We start from the raw sequence: 17,983 nt of genomic DNA, 5'->3' as shown, positions 1-17,983 counted from the left end.
TAAAAAATTTAACAATATAGTAATTAGCATGATTTATTAATTAAAACAAAAATGTTTTTTGGATAAAGTTACATAAATATATTTTATATATTCCAGCTAATTCTGTCCAATACAATAAATCGTCTTGTAAGTTTTATCGTATTTATTTACAATTTAGAATGATCGTGTGACAACAAGATTATTTTACAGAAAATTATATGAAATAAATGCTCACTAAAATCTATGTACAAGTTTAAAATACTTTTATTTATAAGAATACGATAACTGATCTTCAATGACGCGTTAATGAGAATATTGTTTTTACATCAGCGTAATAATAAATGATTTGTTCGTTCGAGCTGACTCATGATAAAATCGTTAACAAGCTAACATGAGAATTACATTCCTTATCTTTTATCAAAGTGGAACATTTCAATTAGACGATCTTCAGTTCCTTATTCTTAATTTTCGATTTAATACTAGTTTCCGGAAAACTCAGGCATGCATTGAAACTAAATTCGCTTTCGTCGAGACGTAAGATTCAGCTTCTTACCTCTCACGATAAAGCAAAAGAGGGTCATTGGAAAGGAGTATTATGGATCAGTGATTTGGACAGCCTGACGTTTCGAGAACGGAAGGAAAACATGAATTTTAACGAGCAATGTGTAAGTTGCATTAAAATAATATAGGAATAAAAATGAACACAAAAAAGCGCGAATAAGCAATTTGTGTAAATTCTTTTGTTTGTATTTATTATATATACTATAAATATTATAAATATATCATGCGACTTTTATCAAATGAATCAAGCATACAAATTGCTTGATTATTTATATATTATTTGCATTCTTAATTTATATATTATTTGCATTCTTGATTATTTATATATTATTTGCATTCTATTTGTTTAAATAATTTTTTTATTATTTTTGTTATTTTTTGATCATTAATTCTCAAATTTTTAATTTTTGCTCGATTATTTATTAGTTTTGTGTTTATTATTGGCGCCATAAATATCATGTTATATTATAAATATAATATTATAAATATCATGCAATTACAAATAAATCAAACATATTTGTTTGATTTTTTTTGTTTTGTTTACATTCTTAGTTGTGTGTGTTATTTGTTTAATTTCTTTTTTTCAAATTTTTATTATGTTTTGTCATCAATTTTCAAATATTACTTTTAACAAACATGACATATTTTTAAGAAGAAAATTTTCACATTGAATTTCCAAAAATGATTTTTAAATTTTATAAAAATTATTTTTAATATTAACAATAAAAATGAATTTCAGTGAGATCATTAATTTTGTTAAAATATACAAATATTAAAATATACAGACGTTAACTACTAAAACTTAAGATTAGAACCAACGAAACTGTATATGGAAGAAGAAATACAGACACGAAGAAACTTGCAGCTATATTATTGCGCTACATAGCCCATGAAGTCACCATTGGGAGAAAAAGTTCTCCAACGATGAGAGAGGGAGAAGTATAATTAGTTATGGATAATTGAGTGACAGACCAAACACGAAGGGCGGTTAATCGCTAGTGAAACTTCTACCGAGATCTAAGAGAGCCTATAGACGTTAATTAGTCGACAATTGTAGCCAAAGTAGTTTAACAAACGTACAGTGGTACTTTCTTCCTCTCGCCGACAACAGCCCCTCTCTCCCCTCATCTACGAAGACGCTCGCGTTAATTAACGCGCGCGTGCGCGCATCTCTGTATTAAAATACGCCGACTAATTGCACACGTAGGCGAGCTGAGACGTATTGTTGAGCTAGATATCCCCGGCAAATAGCGGGAAAGGTACACCGCTCTCGCCGTATATGCCATGCGATTCAGACTGGAAATGCATATAAATGCCTGATGAAACCGAGATTTTTTTTCCAGAATGCGTTAAATGGGTTATCAGGCTGTTGCCCCATAATTATATACGCGGTGACACGATTAATTAAGGCGAACGTTATTTTTACAAGCCGACTTCTCGGGAAGGCCACTCGATCGCCCAAACAAACTCCGATTGTTCGATTTTTCGACATCGCTCGCACGAAAAACGTGGCGTAAGAGTTCTTAATCCGATTTTGCGCGCGTGTACGAAATGTAAATCGTAAAATCCAATTTGTAATTCGCCACCGATGCGATTAATGCAATATACATTCCCCCTTTCCCCCTTCCAAGCGCGGAGAAAATCGCCTCATTTCGCATGCCGTCCATTGCTCTCCCCGGTTTCCTCCCGCTTCCTTCCTCCCTTCGTCCCGAATGATTAGCCCGGGCTATAACCGGGTCTTCAACCACGCCGATGAAACTTAGAAAGGTTCCTATGCCCCTTTTCCCCTCCCCTCCCCTCTCTCTACCCCGACTACGCACTGATAAATGCCCAAAATTACTGGTTAGACTGGTATCGGAGCTCGTTAATTGCCCGCTCGTTTATAAGGGCAACAACGCAGAGGAGAAGGTATAAAGGAAAGACTTTTTTTTTTAAGCGGCAGAATATCATCACGACTATCGCCGCTAACGATACACACTCCTTGCAACAGATTTCCTTCGCCGCTGGGTTGCACACTTTCGACACAGCGAACGAATAATGGCGGAGGTCGTCGCCTCTGCATAATAATACATTCTGCATGAGACACACAATCGCGCGCCCACGTTCTTTATTTTCTTCGATAAAGAGCTCTATCAAAAAAAAAAAACGGGAGCTCTTTCCTCGCCTCCCTCTCCCCTAATTTATAATTAACTGGTACCGGTGTATGTATATTCGGAGCGAGAGCTCGCCGGTACATTTTTATCGGCAGCTTTATAGCCGATGTTGATGGCAGCGAGGAAGAGTTTGGCCGCGGTCAGCGGGAGACAATGCTTGCGTTTCTGGGTTTATGGACGGGAGATGGTTTTTAAATGGTTCCATGACGTTAATGACAGTTCCGCGAATGTATTTCGGTAACCCGCTCGTTTCTCTCTCATTCTTTGTCTCTTTCTCTCTTTCTCGCTCTCTCTCTTTCTATATATATACACAGGGTGTTTTTTAATAAGTTCGAGAAATTTTAGGAGATGATTCTTTGTCGAAAATTAAGGAGGATTTTTCACATAAACATATACTCCTACATCCCTCCCTGTGGAATTATACTTCTCCAAAAATGGGGGTAAAAATTAGGTTTTATTTTTTTATTTTTTTCTCAAATGGAACAAGTTAAAGAAATAAAATTAGGTGGATATTTTTTATTAGCGAAAAGGTTATTTATCAATATTTTTTTCAGCTTGCTGTATTGTTATAAGGGAATGAAACTCGCAACTCCTATTTAGTTTTTTATTAGAACTTTTTAATGTTTATATGAAAAATCCCTCTTTATTTTCGACAAAGAATCATCTCCTAAAATTTTTCGCACTTATTAAGAAACACTCTGTATATATATATATATATATTCGGTTGACATTCTGTTTCCCAATATTTAAAATATATATATATATATATTAAATATTGGGAAACAGAATGTCAACCGATCTTTTGAAGCATTAATCTATTGCAAAATATCTAACAAAAAAAGATATAAAAAATCTTTTTTTTCCGAAAAAAAATAAATTTAATTTTTTCAATATTTAAAAAAAAATATTACTTTTCTTTTTAATAATTCTTTGTTAATAAAATAAAAAACTAAAATTCTGATATTTTTAATTTATCTTTCAAAAGTAATTTTTTAATAAATTAATGATATTTTTGCGACAAATTACATCAAACGTGACATGATTCGGATGACATTCAGTTAGATGCTTAACAAAAATTTATCCACATGTCACAATAAGAGACAAGAAACGATGGCGTTTACTATTTTTTCGTATTTTTGTCACAATAAAAATTGTTAATATGCAACTTCGTGAACAGATCGTTGAGATTTCGATGCTAAAAATGCAAAGACCATATATTATTATAAGCCGACTTATATTATTACGTTTGACAGCCGACTTATAATGTTACGTTTGACAGGTCATGTAAAATCAGTCGGATTGATTATATCAGGATTTCGCTTCTCTTCCTCCTGTTCCATTCATCGTATTCCCGACTCAATGAAGTAGGTCAGTTCGAAATGTCCAGTTGCAAAGACAACATACGGCTGATCCCAATAAAGACTCCGCTTTATTTATGGCAGAATAACTGTGTACGTTTTACCGGAGCTTTGTACTCGTGTTCGATCTTCTCTTTTCTTGAATTATTTAATTCACAAAGAGATTCTCGTTTTCATTACTTCCTCGAAAAAATGTTTAATTGCGCAAAACGAATAGCATTCTTATTTTAACTTATATACTTTTTGATTCTATATAAACAAGAAAATTTTAACAAACAGAGGCTTTAGGCCACTCAAATATTAGAAAGTTAAGCATTTATGATATTTAGGTTGCATTAACCGTCTAGCTCCAGCAAACACGGAATTTTCAAAATTTACCGTCCTTTATTCTCGTAAATTATCCTGTATAATCATATTGTACAATAAAGAAAGAGAAAGAAAATTTATTTATGGCCATTAAAATAATGTATTATAAAAAAAATATATAGAATGAATTTAAAATCCCGAATTTAAAATATCAAGCTTTCGAGAGCGTACAGGAAATCGATAAAAAGAAAAGTTCTTTAGAAATTTTTTTATTTTTTCGTTTTAAAAGAAATTGCGAAACAGTTTTCACTTAAAAACGTAAAATACCACTGCAATTATTAGGTTAAGTATCATGAAATAAAGGTTTTAGAGCATAAAATATTAAAAAAAGAAAGTGAATTGAAAATTTCCTGAAATAAAATATTACAGGATATTGTAAATAAATACATGGGATATTGTATCCTGTTTATTTTAGAGAGTTTATATATTATAATCAATATCTTAATTAAGGTAGTAACATGAATAAATAAGTATAAATAAGTATGAATAATAAATAAATGAAAAAATAAAAACTTTCTTCTGTGCTTTTTGCCATTTTTTCCAAAATGAAGTAAAAACGGGCAAATCTTTAAAGAATTTTTTTTCTTAATTTATCGATGCCTCCTGAAGTTTTAACACTTAAATTCGAGATTTTCTGTATATATACGTATAAAAATAAAATTAATAAAGAAAATATTGGATTCTTTTTGCAGAAAAAATCCTAATAAAGATAATTTTCAGTCAATACAATGTTGACATAAGCCTAGAAGAATACGATATAATGTATGGCGTAAAAATAAAATATATTTTGAGCATCAATCGCTGGATCTCAGTTACACATTTTCGTAAAGATGATGCGCTTCGATGACGACTTCTCCTCAGCTACTGCTTGTAAATCTACTTGATATCCGCCGCATATCGCACCGCATCGTTTCGCTCTCGAGGTTCAATTAGAGACGTACGGATTTATCATCGTGTGGCCAATTAAAATGTAGGAAATGAGAGAAGCTGCCATTCCGTTCCGTTCTGTAAAACCGCGGCGTCGGATCGCTCATAAGTAACGACATTCGGCACATCGTTCTTAATTCGCTCTCCCTATCGACTTCTTTATCTTATAAATAAAAGAAAACTATATATATATATTTATTTATAGTTGCTTCTCTCTGTTTCTTTTTTCTCTTCTCGCCGACGTGCCGTTATTCCTCGGATTCCTTGATCCACCGTTAATGCACCGGAATTTCGGGACGCGCTAAGAGTCAAGAACACGACAAACTTAAAGCCCATTACCGGCTTCTCGCGCTTGTCCGCTCGAAAATAATTTGTGTTCTTTATTATCTGCAAGCTTAAAAAAATCCGCGAAGATTAAGGACGTTTGTACAGTCGACACAATTAAATTACTAGCTAATGGTAGTTTATAAAATGTCACATTTATGAAATTGAAAAGTTCTCTCATTGATAGAAAAAAATGAACACGACCCCATCAAAATCAATTGACTAGCATTAGCTAAGTGCCATGCGTGTGGCTAACCTACATTTCTAATATTTTACCTAAACAAAAAAAATACGACTTTATGTGTGTGATTGCACATATGATTCTGGGCCAGTCAAATATTGAAAATTGTTGAATGCGGTTGACAAACTTACGGTAAGACTGTCAGCTGAGGGAAAATGTCTACCGATGTCTATCGATCAGCTGATAGTCACGTGCTCCGACTAGCTGTCATTTGTCGTGTGGCATTTCTTCGGAATATATACGCATAATGAGGATGCTCGCGCGAAGGTAAGTCCAAGAAGCGAAAGTCACACTCTCGCGCGAAATGCGTATTACGCAAAATCCTCGACAATAAAATCGAGAGTCCGGATAATTTTTCTGTCCTTTCGTAACCTCGCATTGAAGGGGCTATTAAGTTTTGGCGCCTTTGTCGCGCGCGGCGAGACGGAAATGGCCGGTTCCATTGTTCGCCACGGTTCATGCATGCAAACTTGCGGAACGTCACGGAACGAGTTGCAAAAGAATTGCGCATTTACGTAAAACTAAATCAGAAAGTATATATAAATTTGCGAAATGAAAGGAGCGCGAAACAAAAACGCGCTTCGATAATTGACAGGACCGTCTGCCTCTTGTCTTTTTCTTCTTTGCATTTTTTCACCCGGTTGCAGTAATAATTCCTATGTTCGGCTATTCGTGAGCTGAGATTATACCGCAAAGAAAAATTGCATTACGGTATATATTATATTAACAGTAAGCATATGATTATAGAAATTTTATACATTTCCATTACTTATTCCGTGATTTTGCACTTAATGTTCATGTAATTTTAGATAATTTTTTTATAATACAGAGTAATATGAATTGAGTACAGAGTAATATAATTCGTCGGAAAGATTAGAATGATCAAGGTTACGAACATGAATGAGAGAAGAGAAGAGGAAAAGAAGAGGCTCATGTCAAAATTACATTAACAATAAGTGTATAATTACAGAATAAATAATAAAAATGTACAATTTTCTATTATTTATTCCGTGTGTGATTTTGCACTAATGTATAGTAAATAATAATAAATTAAATAATGTAATAATTAATTAAAATTGTGCGCAATTTTTTTAGTGCAGAGTGTGATTTGTGATTCGCCAGAAAGATCGGAGTGTCCAAGGTCCACGAATATGGTTTGGGGGAGATAAAAGAGGGGGTCTGTTGTAATATCAGATTGTCCACTGTCGGATCCTCTCTCTCGCGTGCAGCGATGCAATTTCGGAGTTTGTAGCGTTAAGTGCCGCTCGTTGTAAAAAATGCCTGCCCCGAGGTGAGCGGTTAACGATATTCTCACAAATTGTTCGCCGTTTATGCGTGAGAAACGAACGAGATAAAACAAGATTAAGGCTAAACGCGTTAAACTAGCGACCGATATTTGCGATAATTTATAAAATTCGGAAATTTTTTATATCAATATAAATTTGATTCAATATAGAAATTCTTATCTCACATATAAATTTTACATATAAATTTCACGTATTAATTTGAATAAATTATAGATTAATTTGAAAAAAATATTTTATTATTAATTTCATTAGAAATTATTTTGTTACAAATATTTCGTATGTTGTTCATATATATGTATATTAAATTACATACACACAATGACTTGTAGTGGATCACTATCGCACAGTTAGCAAATAAGCATTTAACTTTAAGTAACACAGTAAAGAAAATAAATTATAACTTACTCATCTCATGATTGCTCTGCCGTCGTTTAATGCCTTCCCAGATCGTTTCCATCTCTTGTTGGTCTTTTTTGCTGCTGCTTTATGGTACACAATACTCGCGAAAGCACATTTAATTACGATTACTCGCATACTAATCAACGGAATACAATTGTGCGATACTTTGCACGACATTAATCGCACACGCAATGTACATTTTTATTTTATATTGCAACAGGGGAAAACGCGAAAATCACGGTTACACGACTCTATGATCTACTTAAAAATTGCATTACTAAGTTCACACAAATTGTTAACAAATTTCTCGTTAACGAATAAATTCTTGTTTTAAAAAGATTATTGTTATATTTTAATACAAGTATGAATAAACGTACAAGTTAAAAAGAAAGGTAAATATTTGCAGAATGTAATATAATATCCGAAAATATGTACTGCTTTACTGTGTGTGATTGTCTGCGATAAATTTTGATCGAATAAATTGAATAGAATATTATAACAGATTATTGATGTACAGATATCGAATGTTTATTATGATTAATGAATATTAAAGCACGTAATTATATCAAAACAATTGTATTTACTAATTAAACGCGTCGCGAATTATTTACTCGACTCGAAATCGACTTGTTTCTTACTCACAATAAGATTTTATTTGTAAAAATAGCATTGGCAATTTTATTTGGATATTGCACAATATTATATAAATCTAATAAACAATTAGTTAATTCGTGAAAATATACTAATCTGAAAATATACTAATTATTTAATATAATTCGTATTCTCATACAATGTATTTGAAACATAAATTATTCGAAATAAACAAAAATATTATTAATAATCGATATATATTAGTTTTACATTTATTGAAATTATTCGATGATTTATGTATTATTTCGTATTTTTTATGCGAAGGGGAAAAAATGGTGAACAAATTATATCTACTAAATTAACCATATAGAACACAATATACGATATATTCGAGAATTTAAGACTTAAAAAAATTACTGGCACCGTAAATATCAGAACAAGACAATAATTTATAAGTGTTATTTTCTTATCGCTTTGATTTTTATTTTATAAAACAATGAGTCGAAATATTCTCTTTAATGAGCATCGTCACGATCTTATTACGTGTCATTTATGACGGGAAAACTACTTATTAGGTAAATAATTACTGCCATGAAATATATTTAATGCACTATAAAATAAATGTACACGAAATATTTGCTTCGATTAGATACCTTATTATATGTCATTTATGATGGAATTATTTACGAGCCGATAATTATAATAATCATAGCTAATAATTATAGCGAATTATCGGAATTACTTCCAGTCTTGTAATACTTCTCGCGATTACAATCTCTCAAATACTACGTCACACGTCGCTATTCGAGTCTCACCGCGCGAATGACGACGAAAAATGTTCGAATATAAACAACTACGCGTTATACATTGATAGTTATGTATCAAAAGACGAGGCAAAGTCATTGTGCGAATGACAACACAACGATCGTTCTGTTGTCATTCGCAAAGTGAGACTCGAATGTATAAGCGATGCCTCAGTATTTGAGACACTACGGTCGAGAAAGTATTATCAGTCCGTAATAATTAGTTTCTGTCATAAGCGCCACGTAATCAGATGCTTATCGAAGCAAATATTTCATTCGCGATTCATAAAATTTGATTCATAAAATAGGTATCAAAATGATAAAAGATGACTAATAAGTTGTTATCTTATTCTGATATTTACGGTGATAATTGTTTCAAGGAATCTACATTATTTCGCCTGATAATTCATTAATTAAATAAAATTAACGAGAACTGTATTTATTAATAAAATGCGTCACAGAATTGCTCGACTTAAAATCGATTCATTTCTTATTCGCGTTTTATTCATAAATATGATATTGGTATTTGTACTGAAGTATCACATTATGTGACTCGAGTGTAATAATTAATTATAAATCGCGATATACATGTATAACATCAAAAATGTCATGTAAAATGAAATTCAGTGCAATTCATATTCCCAAACGATGAGAGGATATATTCAATTAGTAACAACTTTATGTAAATTTAATTGCCCCGTTTTCTAATATTAAACACATAGCTTCTATATACATAACTATGATTTTCTCTCGTTAATATAAAATAAAATGAAGTGCGCGTTAAATGTATGAGATTTATGTCGGAAATGTCGTGCAAAGTGTCGCAATCATCGTATTTTAGTGATTAATGTGTGAGCAATTAAATATGTTTTCGCGAGTGAATGTTACATGAGTGCCATGAAAGAGTAGCAAATAACCAAAAGAGAGGAAAGCATGGAAGATGTTCTCAAGAAGATATCGAGAGCAAAAAATTTGTGAGTAAAAATTTATAATTTATTTAATTTATTATTTGTCTTTTATCTGTAAAGTTAATTATAATATTTATCTCTGCGAGTATAAATAAATCAGTACATCTAATACACATGTTAAATATTCTTAATTTTTTATTTCTTAAAATGTATAGTTTATAATAAAATATATAACAATTATATAATAAGATATAAAATATAATTAATATAAATAATAAAATATATATATAATAATTAATATTTTCATAAAAATATATAATAATTAATAATTATATAAAAATACATATATAATAATTAATATTTTTATAAAAATACATATATATGAATTATTTTGACATTGTGTTTAAGATTTATAACTTTTTGATAATTAATAATTAATTTTATTATTTATATTTTATATTTATAAAATTATAAATTTCTAATGTTTATATTTTATAAAAATTTATATTTAGCAAATACTTTTTCTCTGAAAATTATTTTTTTATTAAATATATTTGTTTAAATGTTAAATAAAGAAAAAAAAATTAATTATGCAACACAATTTCAAAACAGTTAATATTTAAAAAATTTAATTTTTTGCAGAGCTAAATGTATAAAATTATAGAACTTTTTAGATACCATTTAAAATAAAAAAAAAATTATATCATATGTATGTACACATGCGCGTATTTGAATAGGAAGGCAGGAAATTTTTTATGATCATAAGCACGATGTTTTAGTTAATTAATTTAATTTAAAAGATGCGATAATTTATAATTTGTGTGTGTATTTAATACACACACACACACACACACACACACACATATATACACACACACACACACACACACGTACAGATGTACACACACATACACATACATGTTTGTGTAATGTGAGGAATTACTTTTAAAAGTGCTCTCTAAACTTTAATTTGAAGGTAATTTAATTAATTTAACTACGCTTCTCTTCGGAAGAAGAGGCAATTATAGGAATCATATAATTCAACAAACGGCGAACTTATTGTAATTAATATTACCCACTTTACCAACATCTTGGTGTAGTACTCGTTTCGGCATACAGACATTTAGGTTAACGCAGTTATAATTTGATTTTCGTGCGGTCGCATATGTTGAGAAAATTCAACACGTTGTAGCTGTTAAATGTTGATTAAATTAATATTAATGACTCGAATAACATCTATATATAGAAGAGAAAGAAAAATATGTGTGGATTTAAATACATGTATGTATTTAAGAATACTTGGCAAATATATATTTTAACGTGTAGCCTAATAATAAATTAATCATAGCTGCATAGACCGCGAAATAAGGATAAATTATCGTTGACAAGATGAAAGCTGCCGCGAGTAGAAATCTAAATAGAAAACAATACAATGCTTTTTTAATATAATATACTATAATAACAAAAAATAAAATTTTTATGTTTTTAATTTATTTTTCTTGAAAGCAATTTTAATGGATTAATGAGAATTTTGCGATTAAAATAATAATAAAAACATTGATATGATATTAACATTGATATGATATTGATACGATATGATATGATATTGATAAAATGATATTAATTCGAATAATTTTCGTTAGATGGATATTAAAAACTTTTGCTTACTAAAAATTATCAGAATCATAATGTTTGATGTAATTTATCGCAAAAATTCCATTAATTATTAAAATTACGAATTCGAAGGAAAATTAATTAAAAATAGAATTTTAAAACTTTATAGTTTATTTTTATTAACAAAAAAAAATATAAAATGATATTATTTTTATATATTATTTTAAATATTATAATTTAAATAATATTATTTAGAAAAATAGTAATAATATAATTTAAAATATATTATTTAAAAAAGTAGTGAGAAAAAGAATATCTCAAATTTGTTTTTATGTTTTCCCAAACGTTCATCTTCTTCTAAAAGAGAATGGATTTTTTAATATATATCATGTGTGGATATATATTATTTTACCTGTGTGTGGGTATATAATATATGGGATGCGTGTGAGCATATGATGACAGCGACAATGGTTATAGTGGTGAAAGTTGTGCACGCACTTGAGACGGAGGTGAGGCATTCGTTGCACGTCTCGTACCTGATGAACGTATTGCGAAGACGAGCATATTTATTTTCTCTCTACGTTCCAATATTGGCGCGAGTCCGCGAACTTTCGTTTATTTTTCTGTCATTAACATTACGTGTCTTAATGAAATTTATAAGATTTATTTCTTTCGATTTTTACATCTTTCTTTTGATTTTAATCATTCATAAGAGACAGAAAACACATCATATATGATGTGTTATTAAGATCTACGTCATAATATTGTTTTCAATGATATAATTAAATCTCAAACTAAACTTTCTTTTGAAAAATCAATTTGTACGATATGCGATACGATTATCAGCTTTTTTATTTCTTTCGATTTTTATTTTTTTTATTTTAATCATTTAGAGAAGGCAAAAATCACATCATATATGACACTAAGATTTACGTTATAATGTTGTTTTCAAGGATATAATTAAATCGCAAAACTAAACTTTCTTTTGAAAAATCAATTTTATATACGATATGACAACGTGATACGATAATTATCAGCTTTTCCATTATTGCGGTTTCAAGGCGGAAAACGAATGCCTCGTATTTGACTTTCTCAATTTAATAGAAACCGCACAATTTCACACAGATAATAGAAATATACCGGAGAAGAGAGAGAAAGAGGGGAATTTCAATTGTCTGACACAAATCGTTGCCAGCACGCGTCGATTCGTTTAACAAACCTAAATTCAACCTCAAAGCGATTTCCATTGAGAAAATTTATAATAGATAAAGAATTTGTAGAGGCAATTCAGATGACGTTGATTATGAGTTAAAATGTAATCAGAACTCGTTGTGAATACTATAACATTTAGAAGCAATTGCAGCATCCGCAGATGAAAGGAATAGCGACAGCTCTAGAGTACCCTTTACTCGAGAATCGATTGGTAATATATAATGCGCTGTCTGAGTAGGTTAATGCATCCTGTTACGTGGGTGTTTATATTGCTTGTCGTTTGTATCAACTCGAAGGAAATAGAGAGGCATATGTCTAATACATCTGCTAATAATAGATCGCGCTCTCGAAGTTGCATTCATAGAATCTCTCTATCAGCTTCGCAGATGTTAGCTTCTGAGAAGCTGAATATCACATATCATGCTCTTAGCACACGCAAATGGGTATAATTACATAAAAGAAAATTAAATTGAAATTTGCGTGTGTGCATCGTGCATGACACACAAAACCTGCTTTAAACGATAATAATCTCTAGAATTTGCGATATAAAATTCAAGATGAATCTATTATAATTTTATATGTTTCTTGCATTATACGCGACACGTTAAAATAAAATTCCGCTCCCCGAATCTTATGTCGCAAGTTGTAGCCTAAAGTCGCATGTATATTTTGCAAAGAAACGAGTAGAAAAAAATAAACGTGCATATATTAGCATTTATAATACTCGTTCGTGTGAAAAGAAAAAAAATGGAAAACGGAGACCCTTCTTTAGCGATTCTGACTTTGTTCACTCGACTGCATCGTCGATATCTTCAATCAGGATTATCGAACTCGTCCCGTCCTTCTCGTTGTCATTTTCATTCGAGGCCGCCACATCGCGCGAATATAATTTCTTCGCAATCATCATGAGTAGCGAGAGCGAAGGGGAGATTATTATAGCGACGAAAAACAGGCTAACGATATGGGACGGCGCGATGACGGTGCATCTTTTAGAGGTCCACAGGATAGGCGAAGGATATTTTTTCGAAGAATGGGATGTAAAAGAGAGAGAACTAGGATTACACGAGACATCAAGATTAATCTTGATATTGTCTCGTAATTCCAGACAAGATTTTTAATTCAAGTTATGACGACAATATCAAAAGTGAGATTGTCAAGAATATTGGCAAGATTATTAATAAAAAAACTAAAATATGCACATTTTATATCAATTTGATGAGAATCTTGCCAGGATTATTAATAAAAAAACTAAAATATGCACATTTTATATCAATTTGATGAGAAAAAGATCACGATATTATATACAATCTTGAAAAACTTTATTTAATATTTATTTAATATTTATTTAATATTTTATTTAATAAATAAAAATATTTGACATATATAAATAATAATAATTATCTTAAGTTATATTATAAGAATTATGTTAAATATTATTTTAAATAATCATTCAATATTAGATAAAAATTATTAATAAACTCGAAGGCAGTTGCATATAATGATGTCAGAATGCAATATATATATATATATATATATATCCTGTGTTTTAGGAAGTGAATAAATGACACATAAATAGTAATATAATTATATAAATATAATTATCTTAAATTATATTATAAAGATTATATTATTATAAGATACAAAAATTGTATTATTATAAAATTATATTAAATATATTATTTAAAACAATCAGTTCAGTATTAGATAAAAAAATGGTTAAATTATTAAAATCTCGAAATAAGACGATTCAAGACAAGATTTTTGCTATAAAGATTTATTCAAGAGCCCGAGCTAAGATTTAAGTTTTGAAACATTTTTAACACCAATACAACATCTCTACGAATATTGTCTCGGTCTTGAGTCTTGTGCAACCCTATAGAGAATGGCGATATAAGTGGGTAAGTAGGTGCGAGAAGATGCTCTCGGTATTGCTTTTTTTTTTTCTTCAATCGTCGCGTGTCGAGATAACCGCCTCCGCGTCTGATTGCATTCCTTTCGCGAACAATGGTACATTGCAAATACTTGCGCGCACAATAACGATAAAACGCTTCTCTCCCGATGAATTTAATCGCGTCAGCCTCGCCATGGTAACAGGTCGAACGGACGGGCGTTAAGCCTTAATAGATACAGGTTTCACTCATTAAAGTGAGATTTTCTGTCGTATATACCGAGTCGGGCGAAACTCGATTTACCGGCGTGCCCCGTTACATACCTCGGCGCCATATTTGCGGGAAAAAACGATATGAAGCGTGGATACGATCTTAATTAATAAAAAAAAAAAGAAAAAAAATACAAATTATATATATGCACATTAATGATGATCGGAAATTACGATAACGTAAACGCGAGTGCACTCATGATGCGAGTAACGTAATTATTTCGTGGAAAAACGGTTGTTTAGAGCCTTATTTACAGTCGATTAGCGCGGAGCCGCGCCCAAATTAGTGGAACGCTACTCGCGTAGCATTCCTCGCTAAGGTATTACGAAACAATACCGGCGGGTTAATGCGGGAGGAGAATTCGTTCGCGAACCAAATTAAGAAGAGCCTCGCTTATAAAATCGTGCTGACTTTCTCGGCTCGTCGTCGCGCATAAGTTGCACAGCGAGCGACGCGAGCGGCTGAGAAATCGCGAATGGGAGAGAATAAAGCACGGATTTCCTTATAAATGAGAATCCTCTCTAATAATTATCAGGAACAAAGAGCGACACGGCTTTCCTCGTCACCCAGGAGGTACCGTGCCCGGACGCGTTCCCGTTTTTTTACATGGCGGGAATCCCCAGGAGGCCTACACCATGCCACACGCATATTTAGCGGACGTGTGGAAAATAAATGGGAAAATTTGACAAAACGATTTGCGAAAACAGAAGGACACTATACGTCGTAATTATTAATTATTTGTTAATTATTTATTGTCAATCTTTTGCTCGTGGAGATGTGCGCAAAGCCTCGTAAGAATGTTCATATTTCTGACACAATTCAACGTTTAATCGTTTGCGAACGATATCGGCAAGGCATCGGAATTTACATCGCGATAAGCTCTTAGACAATTGTAGATTCACATTATTATGATATCATAAACGTAATTAACCCTTATTGATCGCTGTCATGGAAAACTTTATAATGCGAGCCAATCAAAGAGTATCTCGCAATATTTCACGGAGCGCTTGACACGAGGTTTACGCGCAAAATAACGCGAGTAAGATCTTAGTCTTGTAATTGATTATATAAACGCGGCTTTAGGAATAAATTTAAATTTATAAGTCCGTAGGCGCGGAGAATCAATCATATTTACCGTACTTCTCGTGATAGACATCGTGCACGTGCTTCTCAATGTTAATGATTCGTCGATGGAAAATTGAAGCTTACTTTATTTTCACTGTTACCGCGAAATATCGTCACTTTGGTAAAAATATCGTCGTACCTGCTCGATTTTTTTCCTGTTTAAGTCGCCGAGATCGTTCGCAATGGAAAAGAGATGAGGAGATCTTACATTACTATTGACCGATAAATCTCGTGTAATTTATCGGCGTGCGTATCTTACACGCTAAGCACTTATATATATGTATACCCAGTGGATGTGTAATACCTCTACGATGCTATCTGACGTACAGACCAATTTGAAACGCAGTCGGCCGACAACGCGATCGTGGGCCAAGAGGTCCGTTGCTTGCGCGATAAACCGATCACGTGAACTCAAAGAGATGCTACACGCTACCGGAACGGAGCCTTATATATCCTGGAAGTTATTGATCATCCCTTTGCTTCCAGTCAGGTCAGGTCGGTCGCGCTCGGTGCACGTGCGCAGATTCTTTCCGCCCGATGCGGAAACGCTTCCTCTATTGTTACATGTACAGAATGTTTCGGTAAAGGTGGGCGATCTCTCGTGGGCATGTGTACAGCAGGTGAAAATAATCACATAAGTTCCTATAACAGTTTTTGTTACGATGCATCTCGAGATATTTGTCGTTAAAGTTACAATTTTTGAGAAGCATTTCTGGTTCAAATAATTTTTACGTCGCTCTAGTAGATTTTAATAATTTGTAATAATTATTTTCGTGTTAAGTAAAGTTGTTTTGAAAATGTAGCATGTTAAATTTCTTGATTCCACGTCGGAGAGTCAGGAGCGGATTATCTACAAGCCTTCTAATTTAAAACTTTAATCTATCAGAAGGTTTCTTTTATATGTTTTTAAGTATGTTTTTCCTCCACATCTTTTTCTAATAAAAGAATGTTTTTGTTTTATTTAAAATTAATTATTTTCAAGAAAAACACATTTGACCGATAGAAAATAAACCTTTAGATAATAGAGCAATGATTTTGAATGATACAAAATTACATTAATTGTATTCAAGCTTATTGAAACAGATTTAGTCAAAATTAATAAAAAAAATTCTCGATATGACTTTCCCTGAAATTTTAACTTTAAAGACAAATATTTTAGTAGAGATGCGTTATAGAAAAAAATTTTATAGAAACTTATTATTAGGACTTATTTAAAGAAATTATAGATTTAACCTATTATCGAAGATGGTTCTTTTCTAGAATTTTTTATAAATGTTTAAATGAAGTAGCTTGTTAACTATAATTGTATTTCATTGCTTTGAATATTTGAAGAAGACATGAAAAATTAGCGAAAACTATTATATCGAGAGATTAGAAAAGGGTTATTACAAAGAATTTTAAATTATGATGAGTTCAATTTTCGATGCCGTAGGAATAATTTCATAATTATATAGTGATCGTTTTTTTTATGTTTCGAAATTTGAAGTCATCAGAATTTTATAACAACGGTTTCGATTTCAGTTGTTTTAGATTTACTTTCATTTTGAAATATTATTGATTTAAAAATACTTTAATCCAGACGATGCAAATGTCTAAAAGAAATCTTTAGAACATCTGAGATATCTATAAAAGAGGATCTGAAGGATTAGGACGTCTGTTAGATGTCTGTTAACTTTCACATTGTCGGGAAGCGAGACCGAGCATAATTGCGGTCATCTAAATGAATACTCGAATTATGTTGTGGTTGTCGTGAAATTCACATCTCAGGTTCTACACAAGTAAAAACTGTTGTAAAAACGTCACATCTGCTTCTCTCTCTTTCCCTAATAATTCAAAATAATCAATAAATACACAATCCGACGATTCATGATGTTAATTATACTGAAAAATTTTTATATAAAATTTCCTATGCACTTATAATAATATTTTTTTCTTTCTAATATTTAAATATTTAAA

This window comes from Camponotus floridanus, unplaced genomic scaffold, assembly GCF_003227725.1.
Source record: "Camponotus floridanus strain SB8 unplaced genomic scaffold, Cflo_v7.5 scaffold4, whole genome shotgun sequence".
Taxonomy (NCBI): Eukaryota; Metazoa; Arthropoda; class Insecta; order Hymenoptera; family Formicidae; genus Camponotus; species Camponotus floridanus.
The sequence above is the reverse complement of the archived record's forward strand: the minus strand, read 5'-3'. Positions refer to the sequence as shown.